Consider the following 10,124-nt stretch of genomic DNA (forward strand, 5'->3'; position numbering starts at 1 on the left):
TGAGACGGAGTTTCACTCTTTTATCCAGGCTGGAGGGTGGTGGTACAATCTTGGCTCACACCACCCCTCCCCCAACTCCAGTTCAAGCGATTCTCCTGCCTCAGCCTCTTGAGTAGCTGGGATTATGGGCACCCACCACCACGTCTGGCTAATCTTTGTATTTTTAGTAGAGACGGGGTTTTTCCATGTTGGCCAGGCTGGTCTTGAACTCCTGACCTCTGGTGATCCACCCACCTGGGCCTCCCACAGTGCTAGGATTATAGGCTTGAGTGACTGCACCTGGCCTTAATGACCTATCTCTGTGGGAAAGATCTGAGGCAGCTTTGCAAATAAAGAGGGTAGGAAAATAAGAACCTGAATGCCAAAGATTAAAACAGGAGAAACAAATACTAGTTATGAGGGTAAACGTGATCTCTGAGTTTCCTGATCGCAATGGCAATAAAGGGAAATGGTCGATTACCTAGTTCTTTAGTATAAGGGAGAATGAATTTTAGTTCCTTTAGGGAATCAGATTTTCCTGGCCCTAAGTCCTAACTGAAGCTTCTCAGATCCTGCTGTATGGAATGATGACTCTCAGCCTTCTGCCTTCTTCATGTGTTTGGCAAGCTCCCAGCAGGAAGGTCTCAGCTGTGGCACAGATGAGCCTTTGGGGGGCACCTGCTGGGGTACCATTCCCTTCTCTCTCTCATTCTCAGGGGCTCCAGTGGGTAAGGCTGAGGAAGAAGGCCCTAAGAGTTGTGGAGGTTTAATCCCAAACAGTGCAAAAAGGCATTTTTTGTAGCCAACCCTGACTAAAGTTGAAGGGGTGGTGATTCTGTGGAGGGTGTAGCCACCCAAGCCTAAACTAGTCCCGGAATAGAGGAAGAGATCGCTGAAGGAGTGTCACTTCAACCAGTAGCCGTGAGTTGCCCTGCAGGATTTTCTATTCAGGACCGAGTCCAACAGGATCCTGGGGATGGGGACCAGGGGTCTGCATTTCTGGGAAGCTCCCAGAGGGGTGATTTGGATGTCTTGCTGGGTGGAGGAGCACTGCTTCAGAAGATGTTTTTCAAATAATCCTTCTCTTAGCTTGGTTCTTTGTAATAACAGATGGTTTTAGGCTGTGCTAATATTCTCTACCGTGGGCTGAAGGGAGAAATTTAGGAGCTGAGGAAGGTATGTGCAGGTAATGTGTTTGTGTGTTAAACTGAAAGGGGTAGAATCACATAATTTGCATGCATTATATTATTATTTGAGACAGAGTTTTGCTCTTGTTGCCCAGGCTGGAGTGCAATAGCGCAATCTTGGCTCACCACAACCTTCACCCCCTGCCTCAGCCTCTCAAGTAGCTGGGATTACAGGTGCATGCCACCACTCCCTGCTAATTTTTTTCTATTTAGTAGAGATGGAGTTTCACTGTATTGGTCAGAATGGTCTGGAACTCCTGACCTCAGGTGAGCCACCCACCTCAGTCTCCCAAAGTGCTGAGATTACAGGTGTGAGCCACTGCAAATGGCCTGCATACATTATTTTGTAAATCATAATTAATACACCTACCTGACAAAAATTTAAATAAATATAGAAGTATATGTTATTTAGAAAAAGTTCCCTCCCTGTTTCACTCCGCGTATGATTCCTCAGGGGAAGCACGGCTGCAGCTCGCACTATATTCTTCCAAGTCCGTGGAGAACTCTTCCCTGGCCGCTTGAGGAGGCAGTGTAACTTAGTGGACTAGAGCCTTGGGCTCCCGAACAGATGTAGGTTCAAATCCTGGCTCCTCTTCTCCCCACCCTTTTTATTTCTTTCAGCAAATGCTTACTTGGATGTTCCTTGGAATGAGGCAGTCAGTGTTCTAGATATTGGAAAGGCAACGTCCCTGTCCTTAGGGAACTTTGGGTCCATCTAGTGGGATGATAGACTATAGGGAGTAAGTGAACACGGAACGTTTAGGACAATGATGGATGCTATTAAGCAAAGAAATAGACAGCCCTTGTTGGTTTAGGCCAAGCAGCCAGGGAGGCCCCTTGCAGCATCATTTGGGTTGAGGCCTGAATGATAAAAAAGACTGGGGTGGTGAGGGTGTGTCAAGTAGAGAGAACAGTCTGGAAGGAATTAATTTTTTTTTTTTTTAAGAATCTTGCTCTGTCACCCAGGCTGGAGTGCAATGGTGTGATCTTGGCTCACTGTAGCCTTTGCCTACTGGGTTCCAGTGATTCTCCTGCCTCAGCCTCCTGGGTGGCTGGGATTACAGGTGAACGCCACTATACCCAGCTGATTTTTCTTTTTGAGATGGAGTCTCGCTCTGTCACCTAGGCTGGGGAGCAGTGGTGCAATCTCGGCTCACTGCAACTGCCACCTCCCGGGTTCAAGCGATTCTGCTGCCTCCACCTCCCGAGTAGCTGGGATTACAGGCGTGCGCCACCACGCTCAGCTCATTTTTTGTATTTTTAGTAGAGATGGGATTTCACTGTGTTAGCCAGGTGGTCTCAATCTCCTGACCTCGTGATGCGCCCACCTTGGCCTCCTGAAGTGTTGGGATTACAGGTGTGAGCCACCGCACTTAGCCTAATTTTTGTATTTTTAGTAGAGATGGGGTTTCACCATGTTGGCCAGGCTAATGTCAAATTCCTGACCTCAGGTGATCTGCCCGCTGGCCTCCCAAAGTGCTGGGATTATGGGCGTGAGCCACAGCGTCCGGCCGGAAGGAATAAATTTGAAAGGTTGGAGGACAGAAGGAGGCCACTGGGGTGGAGTAGGGTGGGGGACAGAGAGAAATAGGAGATGTGTCAGAGAAGTAGAGAGGCTGGCACAGAGGACTTTCTGTAGATTTATTCGGAGTGGCATAGAGGCTGCTGGAAGGCTGTGGAAGGAGCACTGGGGTTTGTCCCGGAGCAGGTTACTCTGATTGTGGAGGAAAATATACAGCAGGGGGCAGTGGAGAGCCAGCTAGGCTGTCACTGGGGTTAGCAGGAGGGATGATGGTGGAGTCACTGTCGCTTTGGTGAGGGCGTCACCTCTCTAAGCCTCAGTATACCTAGCTGTAAAATGGGAATAACTACCTACCTTTCTGGACACCTGTGAGGAGTAAAGGGGATGTACATGTAAAGCTCTTAGCACAGTGCCTGACGGATGGTAGAAAATGGTAGCAATTTTTGTCATTGGCCTGTTGGTCTATTTTCAGATGTGGACAAACCCAAAAGTTAAAGCCTGGAATCATTTGGAGTTTTAATAAGTTTTACCCTCAAAAAGTAGGAAAGAGGCATAGAGAGGGTCCTGGGTCACAGAATCCTGGCTGTCCCAAGGCTGAAAAGATGGGTGTGCCTGGGGTGGGCAGAATGGCACTGGGGAGGAGAGAGCTGGGGGGAGAAAGACCCTACTGGAGACTGGGAGCTTGGATTCCCACTCCTGCAGGCAAGCTTCTTGTCAATTGCAGAGATGGGATATTGAAGCCCTTGGGGTAGGTTGTGTCAGTTTAGATTTAAACTTGTGCACAGAGGGCCGTCTGCTCCTTTCAGCCCTGGTGATCCCCCTCTTCCCTTGCCCTGGTGCACAGCCCTCCAGCCTGAGATGCTAGAGGGTAACATTCCTTTTCCTCAACCTCCCCTGCTTCATCTCAACCCAATTCCTGCTCAGCCTCTTCTAGACATGGGGCCATTGCCCTCTTTGGAAAGTTCATGAAGAGCCTCTGCTTTGCCCTCCTTGCCTATCTGTTCAGGCATCTCTTCTTCAGATCTGCGGGTGTCAGACTCCCTGCAGGTCTGGGGTGCCCAGAGGCAGGAGGTCTAGCCCCAGCCCCTGGGTGGACAGGCCCATCTGAAACATGAGGCTGGAATGTCCTTCGAGAGGGCTGGTAAGGACTAAGGGAGCTCAGAACCCTTCTTCTCCACAGCCAGGGAAGGGACTGTCTCAACTCAGACAACCCCCTGGGCCCCCAGCACTCTCCCAATGAAGTTGCTAACCTCCCTCCAGGGTGTGGGGAGAGACATCCTCTGCCATCCTGATCCCAGTTTTCCCCTTTTCTCCTCCTCCTACACTGGAAGAGGCCTTGGAGGTCTAATGCAAGTCTTGGCTGTGTTGCTAGTGAGAATAATGAAAATAAGATCTGCTAGCACGTGCTGAGCACCTGCTGTGTGTCGGCACTATGCTAGGTGCTTTTCTTTTCTTTTTTTTTTTTTTTTTTATGGAACGCTTCACGAATTTGCTTGTCATCCTTGCGCAGCGGCCATGCTAATCTTCTCTGTATCGTTCCAATTTTAGTATATGTGCTGCCGAAGTGAGCACTAGGTGCTTTTCATTCATTATCCCATTCAACCTTGATGAGCACTCTCAGCTGGGCATGAACCCATGTTCCAGATGAGGGCGAGGTGGGGCAGGTCTGACTGATGGAGGGCCTCAGGCTGCTTCAAGCTTCCTGCTCAGAAGCCACCAGCCCTCTTGCTTCCAGCCCCTTCTCTGTTTGCCAGCTGCTCAGGCCACCCTCAACCTGAAAATACTCCCCTCTTCCTGACTTACCCCCATTGGAAGTTCATTCCATTCTGTCTCCCTGGCATTTAACGTGATAATCATGGTCCCCAGAGCTGACCCTGAAGCTTGGATGACTGGCAGTCCTGGGCACTTTCCTGCTTCTCCCACTGGCAGGGACTGTCCTGGGCTGCCTCCTTTCCACCATGCCCTCTCACGGGGCGGGGTCGACATGGGGCACTTTGCCACAGCTGGACCACGCCCATGACTCTGCTTTCAGAGGCTCCTGCTTATAAGTCTCTTCAGACTCCTAATCCATCTACAGTAGCCTCTGGACCCCAGGCAGGTGTCCCACTGCCCCCTGCCTCCTGGACCCCTCCCGACTGCACATTCAGTAGCTACCAGGTCCACTTCATTCCTTTGCTAAAAATCTGCTCATATAACCCTCCTTGTCTGGCTTCCGGCCTCACAGTTTCTCACTGAGACCAACTCAGCAGGTTCCTGACTGATCTCCCTGCCTCTGGGTCAACCACCTCTGACCCATCACCCACTCCAAGGCCAGGTTGTTGTTAAACCCACAAATCTGACCTCACCACTGCCCTGACTGCAACTTTTTTTTTTTTTTTTTGAGAAAGAGTCTCACTCAGTCACCCAGACTAGAGTGCAGTGGCACAATTGGCTTGAACCACCTCTCGAGTTCAAGCAATTCTCCTGTCTCAGCCTCCTGAGTAGCTGGGACTACAGGCACGTGCCACCACGCCCAGCTAATTTTTGTATTTTTTATTAGAGTTGGGGTTTCACCACATTGGCCAGGCTGGTCTTGAACTTCTGACCTCATGATGCACCCGCCTCAGCCTCCCAAAGTGCTGGGATTACGGGTGTGAGCCACCATGCCTGGCCAACTGCAACTCTTTATGGGCCTTCACAGTCTACAGTCTTTAAACTTTGTTGATTATATGTCCCTGTCAATATGTTTTTGGGTACGTGTTCCCCCAATATCTATTCACTCACCTATGACTCCTATGTGCATTTTGGTAGCCAGTCTTCAAGATGGCCCTCAGTGAGTCTTATCTCCTGATACTCACACCCATGTGGCCTCTACTCTCCCATATTGAGTATGGCAACTCTTTTGAATCCTGTGTGACCAATAGGATAGTGTGGAAATGATGGACTGTTACTTCTGAGGCCAGGCCATATATGAAATTGTGCTCTTGGATCACTTGCTCTTGGGGAGAGCCAGTTGCCATGCTGTGAGGAAGCTCAAGCAGTCCTGTGGAGAGACCCATGTAATGAGGAACTGAGGCCTCCTGCCAACAGCCAGCACTAACTTGCTGGTCACATGAGTGAGTTGCCTTGGCAGTTGATGTTCCAGCCTTGTGCAAGTCTTCAAATGAACATAGCACTGACTGACATTTTGACTGCACCCTCATGAGAGGCTGTGAGCCAGAACCAGTTGGCTAAGCTGCACCCAGATTCCTGACCCTCAGAAATGGAGTGAGATGATCAATATTCATTGCTTTAAACTGCTAAATTTTGAGGTATTTATTTTGCAGCAATAGATAACAAATACCATGTATATACAACTGTATGAATCTATTATATACATTATAAAACATATCCTCACTGGGCACGGTGGCTCACATCTGTAATCCCAGCACTTTGAGAGGCCAAGGCGGTGGAACATGAGGTTAGGAGATCAAGACTCTCCTGGCCAACGTGGTGAAACGCTGTTTGTACTAAAAATACAAAAATTAGCTGGGTGTGGTGGCATGTGCCTGTAATACCAGCTACTCAGGAGGCTGAGGCAGAAGAATTGCTTGAACCCAGGAGTTGGAGGTTGCAGCGAGCTGAGATCATGCCACTGCACTCCAGCCTGATGACAGAGCAAGACTCTATGTCAAACAAAACAAAACAAAACAAAACCCAAAAAACCCAAAAAAACTATACAAAAATATCTCCAAATAGAAATCTAAAGGAAAGGGATTAAAAATGTATTTGTATATATTTTAATATTTTCTCCCCACTCTCCTAATAGATGATCTTGTCATCCCCTCAAGGTGCATGTCCCTCATTTTGGAGACCTCTGTGCTTCTGTAAGACATTCCAAATGCCTTCCCCTGGGATTCAAGGCCCTCCTAAGGGTGGCCCAAGCTAACTCTTTGACTAAACTCCTGACTTTCTGGTTTATCTTCTCCTTCTATTCCCCCACCCAGTCCTTCTTGCTTATTACCAGCGATAAAATCCTACCTTGGCCAGGTGCAGTAGCTCACGCCTGTAATCCCAGCACTTTGGGAGGCCGAGGCGGGAGGATCACTTGAGGCTGGGAATTTGAGACTAGCCTGACCAACATGGTGAAACCCCATCTTAACTAAAACTACAAAATTAGCCAGGCATGTTGGTGCATGTCTGTAATCCTAGCTACTCGGGAGGCTGAGGCAGGAGAATCATTTGAACCCAGGAGGTGGAGGTTGCAGTCAGCTGAGATCGTGCCATTGCACTCCAGCCTGGGCAATAAGAGTGAAACTCCATCTCAAAAAAAAAAACAAACAAAATCCTGCCCCTTCTTCAGGAGATGATAGGGCTCCCTTAGCCTTTGCTGGATTTCCCTGGAGGAGGATACTCAGGTTTGGAGTCCAGCCTGCGCTGTCGGAATTGCTCTCTGACATGTGTGGCGTTCCAAAGGAAAGTGTCTTCAGAGGGGACAGAGTGGTGGCTTTGTATGAAGTGTTGTCAGCAGAATTTGAAAAGTGGCCTCTTGGCCAGCATGGTAACTCATACCTGTAATCCCAGCAGCACTTCAGGAGGCCAAGCAGGGAGGATTGCTTGAGCCCAGGAGTTTGAGGTCAGTCTGGACAATGTAGTGAGATGGATGGGAGTGGGGGAAGGGGGGCTAAGGCAGAAGGATGGCTGAGCTGGGGAGGTTGAGGCTGCAGTGAGCCATGATGGCACCACTGCACTCCCGCCTGGGCAACAAAGTGAGACCATATCTCCAATAAAATAAAATAAAAATAAAAATAAAAATAAATAGAATAGAATAGAATAAAATACAGTGTTCTCCCAAGATTCCATGCTCTAATCCCTGGACCCTGTGACTGTGATGCACTGTCACTCTCATGATTATGTCATTTCTGTATAGATGAACGTTCATGACCATATACATATACATATATTATATATGTGTGTGTGTGTGTTATATGCAGTTAATTTTACAATAAGATTATCAAGGTGGGCCTCACTTAATCACACAGCCTGCCTGCCCCCCACACCTTTTATTTTGAGACAGCTCTGTCACCCAGGCTGGAGTGCAGTGGCAATCTCGGCTCACTGCAACCTCTGCCTCCCGGGTTCAAGCGATTCTTGCGCTTTAGCCGCCTGAGTAGCTGGGATTACAGGCGTACACCACCAAGCCTGGCTAATTTATTTTTTATTTTTAGTAGAGACAGGGTTTTGCCATGTTGGCCAGGCTGGTCTCGAACTCCTGACCTCGGGTGATCCGCCTGCCTTGGTCTCCCAAAGTGCTGGGATTACAGGAATGAGCCACCACGCCCAGCCAGGCGACCACTATTTTGACTGACATAATGTAGGTTCATTTGCCTGAATAAGGCAGATTGTAAGTGGTTATATTATAGGAGGTTTAATTAACAGCCCAACAGTCAACAAAGTCACTGGCCATTGTCCCAGCACATGTAAACGACATGGTGGTTTTCAGGACACAAAGGAGGCCACATACAGAGTTATCACATTTTATGTAAGGGATGTGCTTCTGAATATCTCATGTAATTGAAAACTCAAAATTCAAGCCTAGTTTTCTCACTGGAATGACTGTAAAGTAGGATTTGCGTGACTTCACATTTGCACCTAAGGTGAGATTTTTCATTATTATTATAATTATTATTATTTTGAGACAGTTTCACTCTTGTCACCCACACTGGAGTGCAATGGCGCAGTCTGGGCTCACTGCAACCTCTGCCTCCCAGGTTCAAGCGATTCTCCTGCCTCAACCTCCCAAAGAGCTGGGATTACAGGCACACAGCACCACGCCCCACTAATTTTTGTATTTTTAGTAGAGACAGGGTTTCACCATGTTGGCCAGGCTGGTCTCAAGCTCTTAACCTCGGTTTCCCACAGTGCTGGGATTACAGGCGTGAGCCACTGCGCCCAGCTGAGACCTATCTTTAGTATTGCCTGATTTCAAGTGAGCATAATTCAAATTTACATGGCCCTCTCTGAAGCCCTGTGGAGCTGTGAGGGGCCATGGTTTAGCATCTCTGGGACACTGGGGCCCAGCTGTGTCAACTGGATGAGATCCTGGCTCTGGATGTGGTTCTGGGGCCCAAACACAGTGACTGGAGTCAGGCTGCCCAGGTTCTAGTCCACCCTTTGCTGCTTCCTTGCAGCACAACCCTGGGCAAGCTCTTACCTTCTGGGGCCTTAGCTTTCTCATCTGTGAAATAGGACGTGCTCTGGGAATCATGAGAGAAGTTCCTGAACACAATGCCCTGGGGCCCACAGTAGCGCAGTGAGTGGAGGTTCGATGGCGCCTGTCGCAGTGGAGGCTCTCCTGCCTCTCCCGGAGCCACCCCTCATGCTGCTTGGAGGACTTTACTCCCTAGGAAGGCCAGGAGAGGGAAGCAAGTCAGGCCAGAGCTGGGGACCCTGGGTCAGCCCCACAGGAAACTAGGCCTGTGGCTCAGGCGCCAGGGTGACAGGCTTGGATTGGGCAAGAGCAGAGAACTGGTCTCTCTGACCCTGTTCAGGGATATTTGGAGGCACCAGTAATTCTGAGAAATGTAGAGGCAGGAAGTGAAACAGGGAGGGAGGGGGAATATGGCCAGTCCCATCCCAGCCCCTCCTCGCCTGGCACCCTTCCCAAATGGTGCATGGAAGAGTGAGGTGACTGGTGCGTGTGAGGGAGACCACGATTCTCCCCCTCCCTGGGGAGGAGAGCAGAGGCAACCCATCCCCCACTCCCACCCCCACGCTCCCCTAAGTTCCAATCCATTTCCACCTCTGTTTACTGTCCAAAGTCCTGGGCACTGGAGATGCCAGGTTTGATGTGCTTGGACATACAGACACTCAGACACGGAGAAACGGGGGCCCAGGGCCCTCCTATGGACCCTGCCCGCTCCCCTCCCATCGTCCACGGCTGTCCGCCCACCCCCATTCTCCAAGCTTCAGCCCCCTCCTTAGCCCGGCACCTGTACTGCACTGAAGAACCTGGGAGTCAGACCTTGAGACCCTGAGCAAGTAAAATGGGAAGGGAGGCAGCGGGAGGCTGGCTGCGGGTGCAGTGGTGCGGAGGGAACCCAGGGTGTGTTGGGGGATTCTGGGTGGGAAAACATCAGAGGATGAATTCTGGATGGCCGGCCTGGGAGGGGATAGAGGAAAGAAGAAGGGTCTTAGCTGGGTGTGGTGGATCATGCCTATAATCCCAGCACCTTGGGAGGCTGAGGCGGGTGGATTGCCTGAGCTTAGGAGTTCGAGACCAGCCTGGGCAACATGGTGAAACCCCATCTCTACTAAAATACAAAAAATTAGCCATGTGTGGTGGCATGCACCTGTAGTCTCAGCTACTCTGGAGGCTGAGGCAGGAGAATTGCTTGAACCCAGGAGGTGGAGGTTGCAGTGAGCCGAGATCTCGCCACTGTACTCCCACCTGGGCCACAGAGCAAGACTGTCTCCGA

At 49.9% G+C, this 10,124-nt stretch overlaps 1 protein-coding gene, 1 long non-coding RNA gene and 1 other non-coding gene across 6 annotated transcripts in view; 1 reads left to right on the forward strand and 2 right to left on the reverse strand.

Moving 5' to 3' along the window:
• The window catches only part of LOC108306610, a 10,195-nt gene extending 977 nt beyond the window's left edge, over positions 1-9,218 (reverse strand). Inside the window, exon 1 of the long non-coding RNA XR_001826205.2 lies at positions 8,861-9,218. This is a non-coding gene — a long non-coding RNA (uncharacterized LOC108306610). The remainder of the gene's footprint in view (positions 1-8,860) is intronic.
• Positions 4,154-4,260, reverse strand: LOC119471759. The gene has a single exon (XR_005200844.1). It is a non-coding gene; the product is annotated as a U6 spliceosomal RNA (small nuclear RNA).
• Positions 9,219-9,313: 95 nt separating the features above from the next.
• Positions 9,314-10,124, forward strand: part of ASGR1 (asialoglycoprotein receptor 1) — a 5,421-nt gene continuing 4,610 nt past the window's right edge. For 2 of the 4 annotated variants that reach the window (XM_017531699.2, XM_017531697.2), the window contains exon 1: positions 9,385-9,687. The gene's annotated coding sequence lies outside the window, so the exon portion shown is untranslated. Of the gene's footprint in view, positions 9,688-10,124 lie in introns of all 4 variants that reach the window. The other 2 variants (XM_017531698.2, XM_017531700.2) reach the window with 2 other exon arrangements.

The sequence above is a fragment of the Cebus imitator genome, unplaced genomic scaffold (assembly GCF_001604975.1).
Source record: "Cebus imitator isolate Cc_AM_T3 unplaced genomic scaffold, Cebus_imitator-1.0 Scaffold72, whole genome shotgun sequence".
Taxonomy (NCBI): domain Eukaryota; kingdom Metazoa; phylum Chordata; class Mammalia; order Primates; family Cebidae; genus Cebus; species Cebus imitator.